Genomic DNA, 26243 nt, shown 5'->3' on the forward strand with positions numbered 1-26243 from the left:
AGAAAACCTGGAGCCATTCAGCCACCGCTCTCTCAACTACCTTGCCCAGGAATGGAAGGTTCGATACTGGGCAGTATTCATACTATGTTTGTATTGTATGCTGGTCTTAAGACCGTAATAATAAAACTAAACTGCTGGACAGTAATGAGCAAGGACTGCAGAGTACAGTGATAGGTTTTTTTCAAGAGCAGACACACCACTGCCTCTTTCAGACCCAATGGAAATATCCCTAAAGACAGGGATAGATTGATTATATTCCCCAGTGGGGCCCAAACACCATCTTCACATGCCTTGACCAGCCAAGATGGGCACCAATCAAAGAGGCAAGTGGTGGGCTTTACAGCTGACAAGATCTTGTCAACTTCCCCCTGGGAGAGTCAGCTGAAGTGGTCCAAACCTGGACCAGAAGACAGACAAGGGTTCCCTTACTGTATTAATTGTGGCAGGGAAGTCCTGGCAGAGTGACAAGACTTTTTCTTCAAAAAAGCTCACAAATACCTCACAGCCAATTCATTATAATTTTGTTTGCCCTCTGGCAAAAATGTTAAAGACCAAATTGTCCTAAATAATTGGGCCAGGCAAGAGCTAGCAGACACAATGGAGGTCACCTACAAATTCTTAGCAGCCTTCACTGCTACCTTATAGGCTTTCATAAACATCCTATAAGATGTTCTTATAGCTTTTTCAGGGCCGTGCCATCACCCTCGCTGCAGTCATATGAGTTGTCGCTTCATGCTCCATAGCTCTGGGGTGTACCATGGAGCTAGTTTGAACATAAGAACATAAGAACATAAGAGATGCCAATGTTGGATCAGGCCAAAGGCCCATCCAGTCCAACACTCTGTATCCCACAGTGGCCAGAAATACCAGTGCCATCAGGAGGTCCACCAGTGGGGCCAGGACATTAGAAGCCCTCCCACTGTTGACCCCCCCCCCCAAGCACCAAGATGACAGAGCATCACTTGCCCCAGAGTCCCTATCTATACCTTGTGGCTAATAGCCACTGATGGACCTCTGCTCCATATGCTAAAAAATTTGTTTTCCCTTTCTGTAAAAAAAAAGTGTACAGAAAAACCGTGTAAACATTCCATTTATGGTTCGGTCAGGACAGAATACTTTCCTCGACATCTTCCAGATGATTTGCAGTCGGCAACCACCTTTCTATCTCAGTCGTCCTCTTCCTCATCGGAATCCAATACTTTTCTTCTGTTGAACTTTACTGTTGTTTTCTTTTCGGTTTGCTGAGTCACTTTTTCAAGTATTTCTATCAATCCTTGATCTGATACCTTCCCACTTAACTGTCCAAACCTTGCCATCTGTATGAGATAATTCTCAACTGCTTTCGCCTTTTCCGGCTTTACAAGTGCTAAATTACTTAATCTGGCATGAGCTGCCTGATCCAAAACCTGAGCCAAGATGTTATTCCTCATTTCCACCTCCCTCTGCTTTGCTTCTTGTTGTACAACTTCACCAGAGGGATCCCTGTGCTTGGCCTGCAGCTCGGCCAACCTCTGCTTGCGCGGCGCCTCCAGCTCCTCCAGCTCCTCGTCCGCCATCGTCGCGCCAAGTCCAGGGACCGCGGAGGGGAGCGAGAGAGGCCGCCGAGAGTTTGGTACAAGAGTGAAGGTCAGTGGGCATGGAGGATGGGGTTACCTCCTTCTGGGGCACATAGAATTGGACTCCCTGGTCCAATCTTTTTTAAACTTAGGAAGGTTTTTGAGGAGAGGCACCAGCAGCTATGTTGAGAAATTGGTGACTCTACCTAAAAAACCACAGCCCTCAGAGCCCCAAATACCCTCAGATCAATTCTCCATTATAGCCTATGGGGCCTATTGACTATAATGGAGCAGGAAAAAATTGATATGTTTTTGCACAACCCTATTGTGTTTTTCAGTATGGTTTGTAAGCTGCCTTGAGTCACAGATAAAAGTGGGGTATAAATATTTGATAATAAGTATTTTGGGCCGGTTGATAACTTCTGACACCAATTTCTGACAATCATTCCTCTTCTGTTATACTTGACCTGTAATGCTGGTTCTCATATTTCACTGCAAGAACCCCCCGGTGGGTAGCTCTATTCTCTGGAGGCCAAGTCTGCCAATACAGTGGAAAAGGGTGGGTAGACCTGTTCTCTAGAGGCAAAGTCTACCAATATAGTGGACTGGTTTGGGTAGACCTTTTCTCCGGAGCCAAGCCTGCCAATACAATATTTTCTCTTATAATGTTTACATTATTCTTAAAATATAGTTTAAATATAATTTAAAATAATTTATTCTGAGATTTTTACGTTATGGAAGTAATTTTCTAAAAAAACTAATTGATGTGATAGTCAAATGTAGACTCGCTCACAGGTTTAATACTACTAGCTTTTTTTTGCTCATGAGGCAGAATTTCTGCTCACAACACTGTGGAGCTTAGAGGGGACATTGGTGCTGGGGGCGATTTTGTCAAAATTTTGCTTCAGAGAGCTGGCCATTCTCCACCAGCTCATCCAACAAACTGCCAGGGGGCATCGAATCCCACAGAGCATTCTGGAACCTACTGAGTTCCTTTAGTCTCTATGGGTGAGCATAAATCTGCTTGCCACCTAAACAGGGAGGGTTATGCACAGTCAGCCAGGTCTTCAGGGTGCATCTTCAGTTTCCAGATTCACATTTATCCCTACGCCGAAAATAAGATCCAGCATGTGGCCCACTTGATGTGTGGGATCCAAAACAAATTGGGAGAGTCCCAGTGCTGCCATGGATGACACTAGGTCCCTGGCTTGAGAGGAAGCCGCATTATCAACATGGACATTGAAATCTCAGCACAACTGAGAATTCAGAGCACAACTGAGAATCCAGCACAACTGAGAATTTACGTCACAGGAAACATTTTATATTGCATTTTAATCATTATTTGTATTAGATTCTGATACCTGGGAACCATCTTCTCACTGAAAAGCAGGGTTAAAGTAAAAATCAATAAACATTCCCCAAGTGTTCTGTCAAGGAATGAAAGTTCATTGTGCATCCAATTGAATTCCCATGTGTACAAGCTGTGTACAAGCTAACTGTTAGCAAAGGGTTTGTTCCAAGAACACCATGCTGTTCAAACATATGAAGCTTCCTTATACTGTGTCAAGTCACTGGTCTGTACTGGCTACCCTTCAACCAGACTTCCAGTCTCTGAAAGCTGCAAAACAACACCAGCCATCTTGTTACATGACTCAGTATAGTAAATAAACAAACATATCTTCTGTAGACTGAATAAATGACGTAGTATTACTGTTTTTCAAATGTATGCTGTTGTGAGTGATACAAAGTCATTTAAAAACATTACTCAGTTCATAGTAGCTTTTTGTTATTATGTATTTTCTCAAGCAATGGATATTAATAGTATAACTACTATCACACGGGGGGAGTCTGCAAAACTTTTTGATGTTAAAAGGGGTCTTCATATTCAAAAAGGTTGGGAACTACTGGCCTAGAGAAAGATGTGAATATGTGAGTTAAGATTCATTATGATCAAAACCCTGCTTGCTCAATACATGTCCTACTCTCTGGTCATGAACAGGAGCCAGTCTGGTAAGCCATCTGGATAATGCCAAATGAACTTGGATATGTCCATTTGCATAATTTCAATGCTTTCTTCACATGATTGGACAGCTTTTTTTGCAGCAACTTACTACTTAGTGTACCTGTGTACCTATGATATCTGTCCATGAATCCGGTGCTCAGTTCTTGCCATCACTTTTTAAATGAATGGTACTGACTGTGCAGGTGCAAACAGTAGACAATGCAACCTAACAAATGTTATTATGGGAAAGAGCAGGTAAAGAAAGAGGTACTTTTCTCCCTTTCTCACAATACAAGAACTCGTGGGCACTCCATGAAACTGCAGAGCGGTCGGGTTAGAACGGATAAAAGGAAGTACTTCTTCACCCAAAGAGTGATTAACACATGGAATTCACTGCCACAGGAAGTGGTGGGTGCTACAAGCATGGACGGCTTCAAAAGGGAATTAGATAAGCATATGGAGCAGAGGTCCATCAGTGGCTATTAGCCACAAGGTATAGCTAGGGGCTCTGGGGCAAGTGATGCTCTGTCTTCTTGGTGCTTGGGGGGGGGGGTCAACAGTGGGAGGGCTTCTAATGTCCTGGCCCCACTGCTGGACCTCCTGATGGCACTGGTATTTCCGGCCACTGTGTGACACAGAGTGTTGGACTGGATGGGCCTTTGGCCTGATCCAACATTGGCGTCTCTTATGTTCTTATGTTCTTATTTGCTTGAAAGATATATCCAATTGTGCAAGTATGAATAGGGGACGAACAAACAATTTTCTGTGTTATAAAGTCATTCAGTGTAATGATATGATGACACCTATGGATATGGCATCTTCTCTAATAAATATTTTCATTCTTGCACTGGAGGAAAATACATCTTTTTAACCCAGGCTTTCAGTTAGGGGAGTTATTTTATCAGCTTTTTAATGGTCTGCTTCCACTTTACGGATAGTTTTCCTGCAACTTAATGGCTTAGTTTTTGATGGCTTGTTTTAATGACTTTTTAAATACTGTGGTTTTTAATTGTAATCTGCCTCAAGCAGGATGCTGGTGACATAGAAATAATCTAAATAAATAAACTGCATCTTTACATTGTTTTATATGCGCACATGTACACACACACAAGTGGGAACCCACAAGGATTTGTAGGAGGCATCTCATTTCCACCCTCCTCCACTATTTCCTCTTTCGCTTTCCTGAAAGCCCTTGGAGCCTCTTCTGCCTCTCATTCCTTCTATCTCTATGGTTGCCAACATCCAGGTAAGGCCTGGAGATCTCTTGGCATTACAACAGATCTGCAACTACAGAGATCAGTTCCCCCATTAGGGTTTCCAGCTCCAAATTGGGAAATTCGTGGTGATTTGGTGGAGGAGCCTTGGGAGGGCAAGGTTTGGGGAGAGAAGCAACTTAAGCAGGGTATAAGTCCACCAACCAAAATGGCCACTTTCTCCAGGGGAACTGATCTCTGTCATCTGGAGAACAGTTGTAATTCTGGATGATCTCTAGCCCCCACCTGGCAGTTGGCAACCTTTGTTCCTTGAGGAAATCACTGTTTTGGAGGGTGGAGTCTATGGCATTATAACCTCCTGAGGGCCCTCCCCTCCCCAAACCCCACACTCCCCAGGCTCCACTTGCCCAAATTTCTAGGACTTTACTAACCTGGAGCTGGCAACCCTATCTCCTTCTCACTGAACAGCCAACCTACTTCTATCTGTGTTAAGTTTTCCCTCCTCACTCCAGCAAGCTCTCCCTAAGAGAACTGGGGTCCAGTTGTATGGCATCAGCTTCTAGACCAGGCTCACTTGTATGGTAGGAAAACTTCAAGGGCTTGAGGGGGGGCACCTCACTTTCCCTTGTACCCCACTCCCCACACCATTTCCTCTTTCTCTCCTCCTTGCAACCCCCAAATCCTCTTTCCTTTCCCTGATTTATTCTCTCCTTCTCAGCCATTCAATAGCCTACCTTTTATCTGCCTCTCATCTTCCATGATATTTATTATTTATTTATATCATTTATACCCCAGCTTTCTCCACAGTGGGGACCAAAGCAGCTTATATTATTCTCACATCTTCCTTTTTATCCACACAACAACCCTGTGAGGTAGGCTAAGCTGAAAGTAGGAGACAGGTCCAAAATCATCCAGTGATCTTCCACAACAAGATGGGGATTTGAACCTGGGTCTCCCAGACCCTACTCTGAAGCTTTAACCACTACACCACACTGGTTTTCATAAAGTGTCTGTACAGGAGCAAGCAGCCAGGTCTAGTTGAGTCATGCACGTCAGGTGGTATCAAGTCACCCAGAGGTTGCTGCCAGGCCTAGAGTTTCCATCCTCCAGGTGGGATCTGGAGATTTCCTAGAATTACAACTGAACTTCAGACAACAGAGACCAGCTCCCCTGGAGACAATGGCTGCTTTGGAAGGTGGACTCTGTGGCATTATATCCAGTTGAGGCCTCTCTGCTCCCCAAAACCTGCCCTCCTCAGAATCCATCACAAAATTGCCAGGAATTTCCAACATCTTGCTAGCAGCCCTAGTCAGGCCTGGCCCCAATGAATTGTCCCTCAATAGTCAAAACAGCCCTGAAAAGGACCCTGCCCCCTCCCCTTGCCTTTTTACTCACATAAACCCATCCTGGAGTACTGTGGTTGTTTAACAACAGCCAGTGAGATAATCCGTGGTTTAAAGCTACAGGAACTCCTTTTATCATTTTTGCATTTTTAAGGGGCCCCCTCCATGATTTTTTTTAGATTTCACATGTTTCTGCAAACCTGAGTCCCTTTTCAGATTTGCAGAAAGATCTGTCTTGCCCATCCACAGCTCCAGTCACTGAATTCAAGTATCCAAAGATTTGGCCGATATATAGATATAGATATATGGAACAATGTAGGGCCCTAATGTATCATCTCTTCTTTAGCAACAGGTATCCTAGGGATGTTTCTAAAATTGGAAGGCATTGGACCAATCCTAGACAGATGCAACTGAAAGCAATAGAAGGTGGCATTGACATTTGAAATGCATACCTTCAGGTTTGATTGGTTTTGATTGACCATTTTCTTGCCTCATTTGGTCTGTCTGGTTGGTTTAGGCTTAAATATATACAAAGATCACCTTCTGTTAAATGGAATGCATAAAAACAAAAAACAGAACACTTTAGCACTGTTCATGTTACAGTTAATGCATAGACAACCTACATGAATATACATACATCTATTTGTAAGAAAGAGCCAATGAGTGTTCACTTTACAAGTAACATCAGGAACCAGTGTCTGGATAAATGCAGGGTTTTAATCTCATGTTTAGCTGTACATGCATTGAAAGTAATGCATAAATTACTTAGCACATGTATACAGAACAATCAGGTATACAATATGCACAGATTGTACATATGTTCACTTTAAATTGTGAACAGGGCTACAAAGTTTAATGTTTGCTTACCTTAACATTGTGAATGGATACAAAGTTTTTAACATTTTTTTTCAAACAGGGCTGCTAGAAAGCACATCATTTAGATATTTAGATAGTCCTATATTTCTGCATACTATTTGATGGTTAATATTTGCCACATTTGTACCGCAGATACAGGCCCAGCTTTAGTCATATCAGTGCATGAATACAAAAGTATCTGCAGTATCTTCTTCATGTACAAGGACCGAAGGGTCAGGGATCTTACTATGGATGGTCAATGAGAAGCAGGATAAACTATGGCAGCATGATAGCCAATACAATATTTGTATTGTGTAGCCAATACAAACTATCAGTACCCGAATACAAAAGTATCTGCACCATCTTCTTCATGTACAAGGACTGAAAGGCCAGGGATCTTGCTATGGATGGTCAATGAGAAGCAGGATAAACTACGGCAGCATGATAGCCAATAAAATATTTGTATTGTATAGCCAATACAAACTATCAGTACCTGAATACAAAAGTATCTGCACCATCTTCTTCATGTACAAGGACTGAAGGGGCACAGTTCTTACTATGGATGGTCAGTGAGAAGCCAGTGAGATAGACTATGGCAGCATGATATCCAAAGCAATTTTTTTTTGTAGTAATGTGCAAAATGTATCCACTCCACTCAGTGAAAGTTATGTGCGGCTTTCATGGATCTGAAACCGGCATTCGATTAAATTCCTAGGACGTTTATGATAAAACTTCAGGAAAACCACAACTGATCAAAGATTGCTGTGATTGATACAGATACTTTATGCTAATCTAACAACCCAGGTTAGATGTGGACCAGAGGGACAAACAACAGGAAAATTTACTATGAAGTCTGGAGTCAAACAGGGATGTCTGATGACTCCACCACTTTTTAATCTGTTTTAAATGGTCTTAGCACCTGCTCTTAAATGAGACAAATTTCACTTGCCAAAATTTGGGCCCTAGAAGTACCCATTTTATTACATGCTGATGATGTGTTATCATGATCTCCTATTGGACTATGAAGATTAATATGGTCCTTCTCTAGCTACTATCGGGAACAAGGTCTGACAATTAATTCTGTTAAGTCGAAGGTGTTGGTTTTTACAAAAGTGAGCAGAGATCCAAGATATAAATGTATTTTAGGCATAAATGAATTAGAGCAGATTAGGTCTTTTAAATATCTCAGCATAATCTTAATGCACATTTAACTTGGAAACCTCAAAGTAAGGCTGTGATGGCATCAGCCGTCTGCTCTAGAGCAGTGATAGTGTGCTTTTTCTACAGGAAAGGTAGACAGTACCTTCCAGCTGTGATTGCAACTTTCAGCACAAAGTATTCTCTCATCTACTATATGGAGCTGCAATCTGGGTCCACATGATAAATGAGTCCATTGATTGGTCACTAATACAATTCTTGTGTTGGATCTGTGGGATCCTGAAATATGTGGCTGGTTCTGCACTTAGACTGGCACTTGACCAGCATTCCATTGAATCTAGGGCTTGGATACTGGCATTAAATCTGAAACTGAAAATAATGTTCTCTGAGAATGATAACTTATTATATTATATGAAAGAAGATAATTTCTCCAGTCCATGGAATCAGGCTATAACAGAAATACCAAATATATGATGCCTATAGAAAGCAGTTTTTGGGTTAGGGTGGCCCCTAGCTCATAAGACTATCAAGAAGTTGATTATGAAGACTGATATCAATAGGACCATCTGCCAGGCTAGGTGTGTTTGTGGCATTATATCCAGTTGAGGCCTCTCTGCTCCCCAAAACCTGCCCTCCTCAGAATCCATCAGAAAGAAAGAAAGAAAGAAAGAAAGAAAGAAAGAAAGAAAGAAAGAAAGAAAGAAAGAAAGAAAGAAGCCAAAAGAAATAGAACTACTGCAAGTATGCAATTAGTGGTTGTAATAATACTAGTCTTCCAAGCGAGTACAAAATTAGCAAGGTATATTGTTCCGAAATAACTGTAAGAATGTTTCTTGTTAGGAGTTTTGATGTGTGAGGAAGTCATCACGAAACGGAACACCAACTCCGGGGAATTTCGTCCATCTATATATTATCTGGAATACAAAATGTTGCTATTACTGTATATTTTGTAATTTTGTACTCGTTTGGAAGACTAGTATTATTACAACCACTAATTGCATACTTGCAGTAGTTCTATTTCTTTTAGCTTATTTGTACTGCAACCCCCTACCTGCTTGTAGGGCATGAGCCACAGCCTGATGGCTCCCATTCGGGGCAAGGTGGCTTGCCCTATTTCACATGGGGTATTGGGACTCCTTGCCTTGACTATACCGCAAACATGTTTTGACCTTGCCATTTTTTTCAGTTAATGTTGATTGTTAATAAAGTGGCCCTTGAGTTAACCCAACATTGGTGTCTGCCTCTTCATTCTGGCTTGGGGGGCAAATGCCACCATCCTTGTTTCTATTTGAAATGAACATTTATTTTAAATAGTAGATATTACTACTCAGAATAGCAACCATCTGACAAGATGTTTTTAGTATAACAGCTGAAGTGAAATTTGGGCTGCAAAGTTATTAGTTTTAATAGGACTTGTGGTTCTTATGTAATCAAATAGGATTATCTTAGTATTTTTGTCTATTAGGACAGGTCATGGTAATATCATTATTTTGCCAAGAAATCTAAATGATGCCTGTATATTAAAATAGCCAGAAGGTATGCACTATCCTGCTATCCTGTCCTGCAGCTGGGAATCTCTAATGTATATTAATTGACTGTGATATATCAAGAATAACCAACATCAGTATCCATCACCTTACTTCCTCCTCTCAGGCTGCTCAGACTGTCTCTGTGTTACCAGCTGCTTCATTTCTCATTCTCTTTGAACAGTCTGCACTCCTTCTTGGCATTCTAGGTTTTAGTCAGCAGTTGCAACTTGCATCATTACTTCTTTGCAGACTATGTGACCTCTGTTTTGATGTCCCCACTCTCTCTCCAGGAATACTATGCTATGGTTTAGAGGTACACGTGTGTGTGTGTGTGTGTGTGTGTGTGTGTGTGTGTTGAGGGGGGATATCTGTACTGGAATAAAATCTACATCAAATCATCAGGGTTTTTTGGACTGTGAGAAACACTAAGAGCTTATTCAAGTTGTCTTGGAATGAAAACATGTAAATGCTGACAGCCCTGAAATGTCAGATGTGATAACTTAGTACACTTTTCAACAAGAAGGACTATAAATCCTCTGTATTTTAGTGTTTTTCTTTTTCAGAATAGTATATTAGAATACTGAATGTAATGCCAGGAATATTGGGATGTTTTGCTGACGTGACCCTGCATCGACCTCAAAACGTGCTGTTAAGTCATCTTCACACCTGGGAGGACAGAATGGAGATTCTTGGTTTGCTTCCCACATCTTCCCACAATTAGAAAAGTCACCTTTGGACATTTATCTGCTATTTGGACATATTTATTGCTTTATAGCTGTTGACCTTATAACCTCAGCTTTTTATTTTGGACTTTGCATATCTTAAACATCATCATGTTACATGTTAATTACCCTGTCTATAAATTTGAGCCTCACATACCATTCCAATGTATTTGGAAAAGTGTGCCTTAAACACAAAAGCTCATACCTTGAATAAACTTTTGTTGGTCTTAAAGGTGCCACTGGACTCTAAATTTGTACTGCTGCTTCAGACCAACATGGCTGCCCACCTGGATCTTAGTACACTTTTGTCTACAATTCCTATGGAACTGGGGAGGAGGCATATTTCATGAATGCACAGCAAATATGGGATTCATTAATTTTTCTGTCTGGGCATTGACATCTTTGGGAGCAGATTAAGAGGTGGTCTTCAGAGGTCTCCTTTTCTTGGATCATGATGGGATCTGACAATCTGAATTCTTGAAATATTTTTAATGAACTATTATTGGCTGTATGGATGTAGTTGGTGATATTAACTGAATCAGCTGCAGTTGAAGAACACATCATGATATCTAAGGATTTTTAAAACATGTTTATGATCTGCATCTGTCCCCCGTGTCATGGTATCTACAGTATTTTAGATGACTTAGTGTGTTTTTATGCTGTTATGCCCCAGCTGTTTCAAGCACATTGGCTGTTTGCCCCCCTAGCCATAATGAAGAGACAGATGGTGATGTTGGGTTAACTAAATGGACCACTATATTAACTATTAACAACCAATGAAACCATGGTAAGGGCTAAATGCAATACGGAATGATCAAGGCCATGGGTCTGAAGACCCATCCCTTGCCATCTGAAACAGGGTGAACCCCCAGCCCCAGACAGGAGACAACAGGCTGTGGCTTCCACCCAGCCAGTGTGGCCACCAAATAACCTCCCAGGAACACCAACCCTCGAGCCACAGGGCTCAATGGGAGGATCTATCCTGGGAGGTCCCATAGGCAGTCTGCTTTCCCCACCCTGGGCCCAAGGACTGTATTCACAAGACCCCTTGGACCCCAAAGAAGAGGTGTCAGCTGGTGCTCACCAGACCGCAATCTGTATCCACATACAACCCTGCCAACCTATAAAGTGACTAACCTAACACGGCTGCACCATGAAAAGTTCCCTGCATCACTGCCACAGTACAAGGTAGGCAAAAACACCCCCTCCAAAGAGCCAATTCAGGAAAGGGCAAAAAAAATCCTAACCAGCCCCAAATGGGTGACCGGCAAGAAGACTGTGCTATAAACAGGGAGGGGAGGGTGGGCCAAGCAGAGGGTGAAGACTGAAGCAGGGAGGGCGGGAGCTGGGTATAAAAGGCCTTTGGCCTCATCCCCCAACAAACACCTGTATGTGGCTTGTTTGATGCTGTTTTAAATGGCCTCTCTTCCTTGCAGGGAGGCAAAGGCAGCCCCCAGGTCACACAGCTGCAAGGGCCAGCGGCCAGAGGAGCTGGATTGCCCCCCTAGCAAGAATGAAGAGACAGACATTGATGTTTGGTTAACTAAATGGGCCAATTTATTAACTATTAACAACCAATGAAACCACGGCAAGGGCTAAATGCAGCGTGGAATGGACAAGGCATGGGTCCAAAGACCTATCCCTCACCATCTGAAATGGAGTGAGCCCCCAGTCCTGGGTGGGAGCCAACAGGCTATGGCTTTTGCCTAGCCAGTGCAGCTATCAGATAACCTCCCAGGAACACTGACCCCTGACCCCTGACCCTCAAGGCTCAAAGCGAGGATCTATCCCGGGAGGTCCCGTAGGCAGTCTGCTTTCCCAACCCATGCAGCAAGGCCCCCGGACCGTACTCACAAGACCCCTAACACCGAAAAGGGTGTCAGCTGGTGCTCATCATACCACAACCAGTATCTGAATAAAACCCTGCCACCGCAAAAGCCAAGCCTCTGCTTAGGCCCTTGAGCCCATTCTGAGCCTCAACCCCCCCCCCCCCCCCACAGCCCTTGCCATAAATCTTCCAAGAAACTATCCATCCCAACTTCAGACAAATGAACACCATCACTCTGGTATAGGCCGGAACAGCCAGCACTAATACCCAGATGCGGTAAGAAGGGGCCCAAATCACCTTCAAGAAACCACTGCAACTTGCAGTTGGCCTTGCAGTGAGCCCTATCAATGGTCAAAGGGTTCTCAGCCCCACGCCAAACCAAGCGTGGCACCATGGCAGACCATATGATCAAGGTCCCTGGCCAGCACTGAGCAATAATGTGGAAATCAGCCTGCACCTGCAAAATCAAGGCCTTCCCCTTGATGAGGCCCAAATCATTGCTCTCACCCCCAGACGGGCCAGGGGGTGTAACAGCGATGGCCCTCTCCACTGCTCTGAGCCTTTCCAGAATGGCCTGTTGTGCCATGTCGCCCTCGTCCTCGTCAAAGAAGAGAGGGCAGGGGCTGATCTCTTGGGGGGAGTCTTGGGCACTGGCTGCTTCCCCTTGGCTCTCCCAGCAGAGCTGGAAAAAGAACAGAGGAAAGCAACCAAGATGATTGATTCCTATGAGGAAAGGATGAAGAGTTTGGGACTTTTCAGTTTAGAAAAGAGACAACTAAGTGGGGACAGGAAAGAAGTTTATAAAATTATGCATGGGTTGGAGAGAGCTGACAAAGAGACCCTTTTCTCTCTCTCCCAAAATGCAATAACTCGAGGACATTCAATGAAGCTGAGGGGCAATAGGTTAAGGGCAGACAAAAGGAAACACTACTTTACACAGAAATTGATTAAAATGTGGAATTAGCTGCCAGAGGATGTAGTGATGGCCACAGGAATAAACAGTTTAAAAGGGGGATTTGATAGATTCATGGAGATTAAGTCTATCAATGGCTACTAGCCATGATGGCTAAGGGGAACCTCCACATTCAGAGGCACTAATCCTCTGAATCCCGGAGATGGGAAACAACATCAGGGGAAGGCCTCACGAGGAACTGGTTGGCTACTGTGTGATACAGGATGCTGGAATGGATAGACTTTTGGTCTGATGTTATGTTTTTATGTTCTAATATACTTCATTTATTTATTTATTCAATATCTAAACTGCCCTTTCCTGAAGGGCAGTGTACATCAAGTTAAAACATACAACAAATTAATTATACAACAGTCAATTAAGCTGTTACAAATAAAAACATTACAATAGTCATTGGTGGCATTCAGTGCATCTTTCTCCCTCTGTAGGAGGTGAAAACATGGGGAGGGGCATTGCTGTCCTCAGCCATAGGCCTGGCAGAACATCTCTATCTTGCATGCCCTGTGGAACTGTAGTGAGTCCCACAGGGCACAGGTGTCACTAGGTAAAGAGTTTCACCAGGCAGAAGCCAGGGCTGAGAAGGCCCTGCCTCAGGCTGAGGCTAGCCAGACATCTTTAGGACCAGGGACCACCAGCAAGTTCTGATCTTCTGACTACAAAGCTCTTCAGAGGACATACCTCTGGATTCAGTCTAGGGTTGCCAAGTGCTTTTTGAGCTGCAGCGGGGGACTCCCGGCAGGCGGCTGGAGTGCACGCACGTCACCCGGAAGTGACGTGACGATGCCGGGCACGCTGAGGCGGGGCCACGGCCATCCGTGGGAAAACCATAAAGTTTTCCCTCAGATGACCGTGGCCCCGCCCCCAGCATGCCCGGCGTGGTCGCATCCCTTCCGGGTGACGTGCACATCGGGGTGGGGTTCCCCCCGGGGCCCGATCTGCCAGCAGTGGTGAACGGGGCTCTGGGGTGGGGGTTTCCCTGCCCCCCGGGGGGACTTGACAAGCCTAATTCAATCTCAGCTGCCTCTATCTCATGGCCTCCAGTTCCTCAGTCATAGTAGATGGGGCGGAGTCCATCCATTCATCCACCCATCAACAGACACAGCTGTTATCCCTCCGCACATTGATTAAATGCATGGAAAGGGAGAGTAGGCATCAGTGCAGTGTCCCCACCTTATGTGTTCGCATCACTGCTGGAGCATGACACCTATGTGTGGAGGAAGTATCTACAACTATGCTCCCTCCCATGATAGGAAAGATTCAGAATGCAGCATCTCCTATCATGGGGAGAGAGCACGGACACTTCCTCCACATGTTTACATCATGCAGATGACCCAACAATCACCTGGTGGTAAGGAGGCTCATGTTCCTCCTATGGATTCAGTCAGCACATAGAGACAGCAGTGTTCCCTCTAAGCTGAGTTAGTGTGAGCTAGCTCACAGTTTTTTAGCCTCCAGATCACACATTTTTGTCTTAGCTCAGGAAGGATGGCTCAAGAGCACACTAATTTATGCAGCAGCCAAATTGCTTGCTCACAATTTTAATGTGAGTAAGCTCACAAAGAAGATTTTTTGCTCACAGGACTCCACAGCTTAGAGGGGTCATGAGTAGAGGTCAGGAGTAGAGAATTAATCTGGCAAATAACTGGTCTTGTTTATAACAGTTATAAAACAGACCACAAGCTGAATCAATGGTTGATCAAGTATCCCCATTAGGAATATCAACATTGTTAAAGGAATTCGACATCATCTAGAAATCGGTTGTGCGAAGATAGTGGAAGACACCTTGAGAACAACAACAACAAAATCCCTGAATACTGAATTTACTTGCAAATCATAATTATCATTATTTCAACAGTGAGAATACATAGGATAAGAAGAAAGGATATTCATCATGGAGACTTTAAGGATACCAGGTGCTTGTTTATTAAAGTTAGTTTCTTACATTTATGATAGCTAACTCAATAAATAGGGGGTGATGTTCAAGAATATGGTACACCTGCAAATCCCAGCATCATCTCATGGGGAGCTGTGCACATCATTTGAGATAATTAAGCCTTCCAAAACTTAGATTTTCTGTTACAGCATGCAGTTGTTTTGAATTCCTTCATATTTGCAGGTGATTCCAGCTACTAGTTAGTTATATGTCCCAACAAAAAAAGTTAAGCATCAAAACAAATGTTTACAAATCTTTATTTCATTCTCAATCCCTTCAATTGTAGGATGAAGGAATTGTGGATAAAATGAAAACATATCAATAAAACAATAAATATTAAAATTATTTTAAAAACATATGCAATAAATCTAGCAACAGTTTCCAGCCACCCCACATCATCATTTGAAAACAACAGTTTCAGAATAATATAATTCATAGAGAACTGGACATGAGAGTTGATAAGAGATCCCAATACAAGAGATCCCTAGCTTCAATAATCAAAGCACATGGAAGATAGTTTCCATTGGTCCAGGTGCACAAGAACAATTTCTTTCAATCCATTTAAGCCTTCCTGTGTATTTGGCTGTTAGGAGGGAATTAAATTTTGCCAAAAGAATCAAATGTCTGTTTTTGGATTTTTTTTTTTTAGTAACCAATTAATTAGCAACTGTAAAGGAAGTTGTAGGGATAGCCATAACACAAAGGAGAGCACTTCCTGTATGAATCACTAAGTAACCAATCAAATCATGTGATAAAATTGCTCCTGCTATTGTTTTCAATAGGTGATCAGAGTAATAATTCAATAGATTATCATCTAACGAAAATCCCGGTTCACACAATTTGTCACTTGATAATAAAAATTAGCACTTGATGATAAAAATAAGTCTTGCCTCATTAGATATATTAGTTGACTCAGGGGGGTTCTAATAGGAATATTTCAACCACAACTTAATGGCATATTTCCTTGTGATTGATTGTAAGGAGTACAGTCCAATTTCTAATCAAATTACTGAGTTGGTGACACAATTGGGAATTCCCAAGATGGTTTGGAAGAAGCTAGTTTGCAGCCTCTCAAGATCTTTAGTAATCACATGTTGCCATAATGGTAATCCATATATGGCTGCAGGTAAGATCTTGAAATTGTATAATTTGAGCAATGCTGGAAAAGACTGTCCACCTTTTGTAAAACAATATTTCTTCAAGGTTATGGACAAAAGCTGAAAGCTATTTATGATACGTTTTAGATTACTTTCCCTTGATTCACCACAAATGTAATGATCATTTTGTAACTGTTTTCATTCATGCTTTACTAAGTACTGTTTTGTTTTTTATTTCAATATTCAATAAATAGTTTAAAATTTTAAAAAGCTACTTATGATATGTTTTAGATGACTTTGACATGTCATTAGAGTGTCAAAATGGATGCCCAGATATTTGTAAGAATTAACTTGTTCAAACTCCATTCCTTGCAACTCCCAAGGACACCCTGGCTGTGCTCAGACAGGCAGTTTGACCCACTGTTGCCCTGCCTCTAATTAAGCCAAGTTATTTTATAACAGAGAATCCTGATCAGACTCACCCCTTTTAGCACTCTTCAATGTGCTTTTACCCAGACTTCAGTGATCAGATGGCAGCAGGCAGGGAGTCAGCCCGTCGGCCATTATTAAAAAGTGTATCCTTTGAGTGTGCCCACAAACACTGATGATCATGCTGGGATATGTAGTTCATGGGGCTGTTGGCCTTTTTCTAAAAGTGTGTCCTCTGAGCATGCACGCAAGCGTTGATCAGCTTGCTGGGACATGTAGTTCTCCGTCTCTAAACTTTTCAATTTACCCCTTCCCCAAGCCACAGAAAAAAGCTGCAGTACAGGGGTGTCTTTCTTTGAAAGTTCTTATGAAGAAAACAAAGTTTAGAGCAGCACCTGTAAGAGAGGGGGAGAGAGAGAGCAGTGCAAATATGCAGTTATGCACAATTCACTAAGGAGTAAAAAAAATGGCAGACCGGAAAACAAGAGACCAGTCATACCTGACTGAAGGCTTGGGTGTGCAACAGAGTGATCAGACAATAGGAAATCCATTTTGGAACCAGCTCAGACCAACAGGACCAGACTTTCTCAGGTATCAAAGAAAATTTCAGTAAAGCGGTGGGAACATGACTCAGACAACTGGGGCACAAAAGACAGATGTTGCTGTCTGATCATGCACTTTAAATCTATACAGCAATGACAACAGATTAAACTGCATGTCTGATCACTGCCCCTGTCTTCCTAGGGTCTCCAAACGGTAGTATTTTACATTTGTTTTGGTTTATCCTAAATTGCTCCATTTCACAATAATTAATAAATTGATTGATTCAGTTTCTTAACGTCTGCCTAGTCAATGATAGTAGTAAGACATCGGCATAAAGCATTATGCTAATTTGATGCTTCCTAATGATGGAGCCATTACATACACTTTTGACAGGAAGGGACTCAAATAATTTAAGTAGAGTACATAAAGTGTTGGAGTCAAAATGTAGCCCTGGTGCACTCCTTTTAACAGGTATACTATCTGTTAAAAGACCTTTCCTTGACCACCTGACTTGTAGAGTTGTACTAGTGTACAGTAATTGAATTAAATACAATAAGTGTTTTGAAATTGCATACTTTTGTAGTTTGGCCGAATACCTTTTCTCTACTTATAGTATCATATGCCAATTTTAAGTTAAAAAAGGCAGCATATAGCCCATCCATCTTTAAATATTTCTCAGCCAAATGTGACAAGATTATATCATTATACATTATAGAATAGCCCTTCCTGAAGCCAAATTGTTCAGGTCTCAAAATATTGCAATCATCCATCCAAGAATTCAATTTGAGTTCCAAATGAATGCCATACAGTTTGCCCAGCACAGAAAGCAGGCAAATAGGCCTATATTCACAGGATCTAAGCAACTACTCTTGTTTTTGTAGATGGGTACCACAATTGATGACTGACAATCTTCAGGGATTCACCTGTTTGATCTAACACAGTTGAAAAAACAGCCAGAAGGGAAGCCCACCAAGTGGGGCTGAAGAGGAACAGTTCAGATGGAATGCCATCTGGACCTGCAGCCTTACCAGGTTTTAGGTGATTAATCAGCCTAAGATCCTCATCAGGTTCAACTTCCTCCCATATTTCTGTAACAAGGCTTTCAACTCAGAGATCTTATCACTGGCTTCAGTACCTCTACTCTCACATATGAAACAGTCCACTCAAATTTCTGGAGAGATTTCCTCTTTGCTTTCAAGATTTCTCTGTTGCCTATTTAAATCATTAAGCGTTTTCCAGAACAATTGTGGGTGTTTTGATTCGGCACAGTTATCCAATTTTAGCAACATCAGTCTTGCACGTCTCTGCTTTGTCCCCCCAGTCGGAATAAAGAGACAGACACCAGTATGGATTTAACAAAGGCCACTTTATTAATTATTTAATAACAACAAATATTAGCAAGGGGTTGTCAGAAATGTACTGGGGAATATGACAGGTGTCAAGCTCCTCCTGACCACCTTCATTTCCTTCTGGGCGATGCACCTGCTTCGATTGCAAGCCACCGAAGGTAGCTTTTTGACCAGCAGCTTGGCATGTTCAAAAGAACCCCTGACCCACCACCACAGAAGTCGCAAAGGCCCGCTAAGGTAGGCCGGACCAGATTGTTTCAAGTATGATCACCCCTTCCCAGTCTTGAGCTGCAAAGGCCCGAAAGCCATTCCTGGAGGACTCTTTATTTCCTTTATTACAATGCCCCAGTGCTCACCATTTCCATCCTGATCGCGCTACCCAAGCCTCTGCTTAGGCCTTGGCCCCCACCATGCAATCCAGTGCCACCAGGACACCTCACCTTAGATCTGAAAGAAAAATGTTGTTGCCCTTGTTAGAAAGGTGCACCTCATCCCTCCTATACAGGTCAGGGAACTCGACCCATATATCAGGGTGCAACAGAAAGATGCCCAAACCACCCTCCATGGTGTTCTTAAGCTGCCGGTTGGCATTCCGCCTCGCCCGGTCCAAACACCTAGGATCTCCTAGGCTGCACCACACCTGCTGACAGGACCAGTTGCACCCCAGGCCAATGGTCCACAATGCCAGCCAAATCCACCTTGGCCTGAATGACTAGGGCCTTACCTTTCATGAAACCCAAGTCATTACCACCAAGGTGTATCAGGAGGACATCAGGCGGAGGACCACGTCTATCCCCAAACAGTAGCGGCATCAACTTAGGCCAGTGCATGCCTCTTCGGCCGAACCACTCGACCTCTGCCCGCTCACTGCATCCCAACTGGGATACGATGGTCATTCTCTTGGCACAGTGCGTGGCCCAGAACACCATACTGTGGCCACAGATAAGCACCCGGCTCCTCTGATGGCCACCAACAGCACCTGAAACAGAAACTAGATTAACCATAACAAGACAAGAGCACTAGGCTCAAAAACTGCATGCTCCATTCCTGTTATAACAAAACTGAATGAGCAGCTCAGACTTTGCAGGTCCGCACATACGTCTTATAACCTGCTGACCTCCACCTGCCGATTCTTTGAATATCAGGTCCCTGGGAGGGCTTTAATGTCTTGGCCCCACTGGTGGACCTCCTGATGGCACCTGGTATTTTTGGCCACTGTGTGACAGTGTCGGACTAGATGGGCCTTTGGCCTGATCCAACATTGACATCTCTTATGTTCTGATATCCCATAGCTGCAGCAGTGGAAGCCGCCCCAATTCTGAAAGAGTGAGTACCAAATTGGAAATTACCAAGGCTCAAAGCAACCAGAGCCCTCTTGGTAATTGACCAAAATTGAAACCTGGTCAAGGGCAATCCATCTTTGTGCATAAACAGGAGACCTGCACTACTTCCCCTCAATGCCAAATATGAAGTAAGTGACACAACCGGACACAGGTTGGACTCAAAACAAGGGCCCACTGAAATCATAAAATCTTAGAATGCCTAACTGTAATTTGTCGGCAATCCTCACTTACCTGGACATCCCCTATGCCTAACGCATAGCCCGACTTCTCCTGTCAGGATCGAGCCACCAGCTCACTGATTCTCAGGACCCCAAAGAATGCAACCAAGGCAGCCACATGGAACAAGGCAGCCTCGTATGCATCTGTACATAAGGAAACCCATTGGGGTTTCAATCCCTTAAGTACAGGGGGGAAAGGTTCCCTTGTGTCCCAAGGAGCACCATTCCCTTGGGCCCAGCCATCCAGCATTTTCCGAATACGGAAATCCCCAGTGTCATCCCTGAAACCCCTGGCCTTACTTGCAAAGGCAAGGGCTGATAGCTTGCCCCAGATGGAATGGACAGACAGACCCTTACCTTTCACAGACACGCAGAATTGGATCAGATGTGACACTGGGATAGGCCAGAGCTGCTGAAGGCCTACTTCCTGTCTAAAAGCCACAAACTGTTGGTCGGCCCACAGATAAGCCCAGCATGTGCTGGGTGAAAGAGCTAAGCCCATTGTCCTCTCAGCTTCAGCCCTCCAATCTGCCACAGGCCTTCAGGCATTCTTACCGCTACTAGGTCAGAGTCCGGAGCCAACTGATGAAACCTCTCCATCTGTTTCTGAGACAGAGCATCAGCGACCCCATTACTGGTACTCCTGGCACGTGCCTGGCCTTAAACAATATATTATAGTGCAAGCATTGGAGGGCAAAAGCCCGGACAAGCACCATTACCCTGGGGGACCTAGACGTTAGGGAGTTGATGACCTGTACTGTTGCCATGTTATCACACCAAAAGTGAACTGTCTGGCTAGCCAGGTCATCAGCCCAGATGTACGCAGCTACCACTATGGGAAAAAAACTCCAAAAATGTCAGGTTCCGCATCCTCCCAGCATGAATCCACTCAGATGGCCAGTCCTCAGCAAACTAGTGAACACCAAAGCCCGAAGAGCCTGCTGCATCAGAGGTGACCTGCAGTCCAGCCTCAAGTTGGAGATCATTCCTCCAAAAGGACACCCCATTATATGAGGTCAAGAACTCCCGCCAAACTAACAGGTCATCTCTAATTCCTTGGGTAACCCTGGTCCTATGATGTGGACATTTTAAGCCTATCGTCAAGTCGCACAGTCTGCGCAGGAAATGCTCTCCCTGGGGCCACCACTCTACATGCAAAATTAAGGTACCCAATAAGCTGTTGCAACTCCTTGAGTGTCAATTTAGTTTTGGTACATGCTTCCTCCACTAACCGAAAAAGGTTAGCCAATTTATCAGAAGACAGGTGTGAAACCTGCTGCACAGTGTCCAACTCAATGCCTAGAAAAGTTAAGACCTCACTAGGGCCTTCCGTTTTCTCAACGGCTAATGGAACTCCAAGTTTGCTCAAAAATGGACAATAACTGTGCGCAAATTCCAGATCCAGCAGGGCCGACAAATAAAAAATCATCCAAATAATGGGCAGTACTGAACAAGCCTGTGTGTGCACGCAAAGCCCATTCCAAAAAGGAGCTGAACCTTTCAAATGCAGTGCAAGACACAAAGCATCCCATTGGGAGGGCCCTGTCTATCAAAGGAGAAACCCAGAAGGACAAAGTCAGCTGGATGGTCCGGCAGAAGACAAAAGGCTGACATGATATCACATTTAGCCAACTCGGCCTCTAGCCTGCAGCTATGGACCATACCAACCGCCTCATCAAAAGAAGTGTACCTAACTGAGCAGAGTTCACTAGGTATGGCATAATTCACCGAGCTGCCATGAGGATAAGACAAATGGTGAATGAGGCAATACTCCCCAGGTGCCTTTTTTGGTATTACACCTAAGGGTGATACCCGCAGGTTAGGCACCGGAGGAAAGGAAAAAGGACCAACTACCCTGCCTTCCAAACATTATTTCAGAATCTTGGCTCTAACCACCTGCTCCATGCCCCACACTGAGGGCAAGTTAGGAGCTGAAAATGAACACCTCTCACCCACATAGGGAATGTGAAACCCAAACTTAAACCTGTACAACAAATACTGCCCATCGGCAAACTTTGGGTAAAGGCGCAACAAGCGCTCTAACACAGGAACTTTTGTCAGGTAAGGCCTGACCGCCCCCCTGACGTCTGCCACCCTTGCCACCCTTGCCTGCAGGCCTGGGTTTTGCTTTGGGGCAAGATGGAAAAGCATGGGGGCCGGCACAGAGGGGGCATTCATGCCAAAAGGAACAAGGTTTCCTACTGCAATTCCCATGTGAGGAAAACTCATAACACAGGGAATGCCTTTGGATTACTTGGCCACCCGGGGAACGCAGAATTGCATAGGCCGCATTGGCCCTCTTCACAACATGCCCACTGTCTGAATGCTCCCCAAGCGTAGGCCTGGCAGGGGACATCGTCTGCATCCAGATATGTGGATGGATTAGGTCCCAACGGAGTGCCGGGTACATAGCTGCCTTCATACGGAAGGCCCTATCATATTCCATCCAGGCGGACCCGGCAAAATCCAAATAACCTTTATGGATTCTATCCCTATACTGAAGCAGCGATGAAGCCCTTTCTGGCCTTGCCCTAACAATCACCCCAGCATAAATTAAGAAGCCGAGGTACCAATTAGCATAGATTTTGTCTACGCTGCGGCGCTTCAAGGGCTCCTTATCCCGTTTGTCCAATTCTTCCCTATCCTTCTTATCCAATGCAGGGCTTTCTACTTCCAAGAAGTCTCCCTGTCGCCGAAGCTGCTGCTGCTGCCGAGCACACCAAAGGACTGGTAAAGTAGGGGGCAAGAGCCAGACCTAAACATAAATAAAGTTATCTATCTAATTGGATGATATTAATTTCTGGAGTCCATTTAAAGTTAAATTTTGCTGTTAAATTCAGCAAACAGGTGCCAACAACATTAATGCCCCCTATGGAAAGTTATTCTACTGTTGCCCAGTTGAGAGAAGGCCAAGCCCTCTCCAAACCTAGATTTCAGAAAATCCACATTTCTGGCACCAAATCTCGCATTCATGAGAATAATCTGTGCTGTTGCATATCTGATAACCACATTTCCAACATATTTATCAAAAGCTAACCAGAATTTTGTAATAAGAACTAAAGTTTTTAAGCAAGGAACATACATATTAACTATCAAAAAAGTTCCACCTAATATCTTAACTAAGAGAGTTATTGCACTATTGTACAAAAACAAATCTGAATTATGTTTAAATTTAAATCCTTTATCACCCAGGTTTAAGGCTACCCTTTGGATGTCCTCTATTAGTCACACTACAAGAGACTTGTAGATTAAAAGTTTCAAAGCCATCTAGTTTAATTGGGGTTTTAGCCCAAGTCTCTTTTAAACAAATGATGTGGAAATCCTTCAACATTTCTATCACCTCTCAATCCCCTTCTTTACTGTGCCAACCATGAATATTCCATGACAATAATTTAATCATATCATTCCATAAGGGCATGTCTCATTGTTTGCAAGTAATTTTATTTGTATCTGGATTGATAACAGCAACATTGGATCTGTGAACAGCAGGTTTAGACAAAATAACGTCCCCTTTTGAAGATAAGTGGGAACCAGTTGACAGTAACTTTCCCTCACTTGGTTGCTTATGAATTATTAGGGCAGATTCCTCTGTGATTGTGATTAGTTTTGGCCCAGTTGCTACAGGAACAGTTTGTTAATTTGCTCTTGTGGTATTGCTGTGTTTTGTGAGGAATATATAAGACCAATTAGGTCCATGGTTTCGAACACCTCTTGCGATTCTGACTTCAGAGCAATTGTGTTATGCTCCATAGATGTTGTAAGATCATATTCATCAGCTGAAATGTGAGTTTTGTATTTTCAATTTTTGTAAGCATATCTTTCTGTTCTGCTCCACACAGAGCAGATTCACACAGCATTTCTTTGTCTGAATCTTCCTGGGGGATCTCCTTAGAACGAACAAGTAGATTATTAGAGTGAGCTGTCTTGGGCTCATTGCCCTCTTGTGCAAAAACATCTACTGATCTTGCTTCTTTCATCCCCTCTTTTTTCTAGACATTAGGGGATTGATGTTTTGATTCCTAAAAACCCTAGCAAGGTAAATACCATTAGAGCCTAACACATTAAAAGATTCAGAATCATAGAAGTTTTAAAATTAAGCATAACTCTCTGAGTTCAAAAAGTTTTCCTCAAAACTGTTTGATCTATCAGATTAATTCTGTTCATAGGTAATTGTAGTAATTTGGCCAGATGAGATTTAATCTGGTACCTAGGTCCCCAGACTGGAAGAATACCACTATAAGAAGTGATTAGTAGGTTGACCATATATGGCTAAACTGGAATGAATACTTATAGTCCTCAATGGAAAGTAGTATCAGTTTTGATTCTAAGCCTGGAGATGAAAGATTTTTTCTTTGGTACCCCATTGTGCCTCCAGCTGCTCTCTGTTTTATACTAGTTTACATTTTGTGAGTTTTTAATTCCTGCTCTGAATGAATTTCCCCCAAAATTTCCTCCAATTTTACATAAATCTTGCTCACAGTATCTGGAATTAGCAGGGCCTGAGAAGCTAACAAGGCTAAAACACTATTCTCTTGTCCAGAAGAAATTTCATTTCCACCCAGATTATCCAGATGTTGCTCCCCTTGAAGAGAGTCACTTTAAAGTCTTGACATCTTGTATCTGTTCTTAGGAGGAATGTCATGGATGGAGGATTAACTCTTGAGACGTAACTATCCAGTCTTAATTGCTTAGGGGGAAGGTAGCTCGTAAATCAGAGTTTTCCTTAATCTCTTATTTGACGGCACCATTGTGTGTACTCTAGATATCTACAGAGATGCAGCTAGTGCCAGTCCTTCTCAGTGTTAACAACCAACAGCTGAGCACTCAAAGATAGGAAACTAAATTGCGAAGATGTTCAGAGAGCCAGTTTGGTGTAGTGGTTAAGTGCGTGGACTCTAATCTGGGAGAACCGGGTTTGATTCCCCACTCCTCCACTTGCACCTGCTGGATGATCTTAGGCAAGCCATAGTTCTGATAACAGCTGTCCTTGAAAAAGAGCAGTTTCTGTCACTCAGGCCCACCTACCTCACAGGGTGTCTGTTGTGGGGAGGGGAAGGGAAAGGAGTTTATAAGCCACTCTGAGACTCCCTTGGGTAGTGAAGGGCGGGGTATAAATCCAATCTCCTCCTCCTCCTCCTCCTTCTTCCGAGTTCTTTAGTTGTTTCACTCTTCTTTCACTCTTTAGTCCCACAGCTGACATATTATGAACAGGAGTGTAGCTGTTATCCCTAATAATTTGCCTTGTTTTAAAAGAAACTCCAGTTTGCTGCTTCTCACAAGCAATGTGTCAGGAGTCAGGAATCCTGGAGTTCAAAGGGAAGTCCAAACATTCCAGAATACTTCTTGTAGCCAAGGAAGCAGTCTGTAAACTGGATTTCAACAGTTATTCAAAAGCATAGGAAAAAAGAAAACTTTTCAAAAGCAAGGCAAGAGGAGCTTAACAGGAAGCGTCTGCTCAAGTGTCCATCTTGCCTCTCCCAAAGCAAATGTCTACAGTTTGAAACACGGCATTCTTGTTGTCCAATTGTAACTTTTTCAATATGCTTTTGAATCCACTCCCTCCATGGCTCAGAATGGAATACTGGTGTCTTTGAGGCTTCTGTTCCTCCTTTCATTTCCCAGTAACACAATTTCAGTATAGCTATCATTTCTCTTGAAGCTCTTTCATACATTATTGCAATCCTGTCTGGATAAAAGTATTTCCAGACCTTTCGCTCATTGCAGACTTTCCAGGTGTTTAGTTCTTTCTTTCTCCTCTCTTCCCTGCCTACCCAAACTCCAAGATAATTTTTCATGTCATTACAGTTTTGCCCTGTTCAAATTTGGTTATTTTTACCTACCTGGTTCTGAGGCTATTAAGCAGTTTGCAGCCTGGATGTTTTGAAAGGGAAGTAATCAGTGTAATATGATGTCATTGAATACAGACACTCCAAAGTGAAAATTTCCAATTAACAATAGCCAATATTGTCCTATTTGGGAGTGAGGGTGGGGGGTGGAAACAGAGTCAAAGGTATTTTGTCAGAGAAAGATTTCTAAGTAGCATGGGGTCTCTTATTCTCAGCTGTCAAAATGTGAAGAAAGGGATTTACCAGTACGACTTCCAAATTGTTGTGAACTTGGTGAAACAAAATTACCACCCAGAGAGAGGGCAGCA

General features: G+C 43.2%; 1 pseudogene; it reads right to left on the reverse strand.

The window, feature by feature from the left end:
- Positions 1-1136: 1136 nt before the first annotated feature.
- On the reverse strand, positions 1137-1556 carry LOC107109841 (annotated as a pseudogene).
- Between the last annotated feature and the right edge of the window lie 24687 nt (positions 1557-26243).

The sequence above is a fragment of the Gekko japonicus genome, unplaced genomic scaffold, assembly GCF_001447785.1.
Source record: "Gekko japonicus isolate JY-2015 unplaced genomic scaffold, Gekko_japonicus_V1.1 scaffold215, whole genome shotgun sequence".
Classification (NCBI taxonomy): Eukaryota; Metazoa; Chordata; class Lepidosauria; order Squamata; family Gekkonidae; genus Gekko; species Gekko japonicus.